Raw genomic sequence first — 285 nt, forward strand, 5'->3', positions numbered from 1 at the left:
GATCCCGCTTCATGACACATTTCTTTGAGAAGTCTTGTCGAGAGCCCTCGATTTAACGAAATTTACCATGTTTACAACTAGGTTCAAAACACTTTTCAATTCTGCAGGAATAGTTTTCACCATTAGGGCCTCGCGGTGTATAAAGCAATGTGTTGAGCCCACATTCGGAAAATTTTGTTTAACTTTAGCAACAAATCCTTTGCATTTTCCTGTCATAGCAGGTGCACCGTCAGTACAAACAGAAAGACAGTTTTTCCAAGATAGCCCATTTTCTGTTAAAGTATT

Source organism: Acyrthosiphon pisum, unplaced genomic scaffold, assembly GCF_005508785.2.
Source record: "Acyrthosiphon pisum isolate AL4f unplaced genomic scaffold, pea_aphid_22Mar2018_4r6ur Scaffold_21801;HRSCAF=24925, whole genome shotgun sequence".
Taxonomy (NCBI): Eukaryota; Metazoa; Arthropoda; class Insecta; order Hemiptera; family Aphididae; genus Acyrthosiphon; species Acyrthosiphon pisum.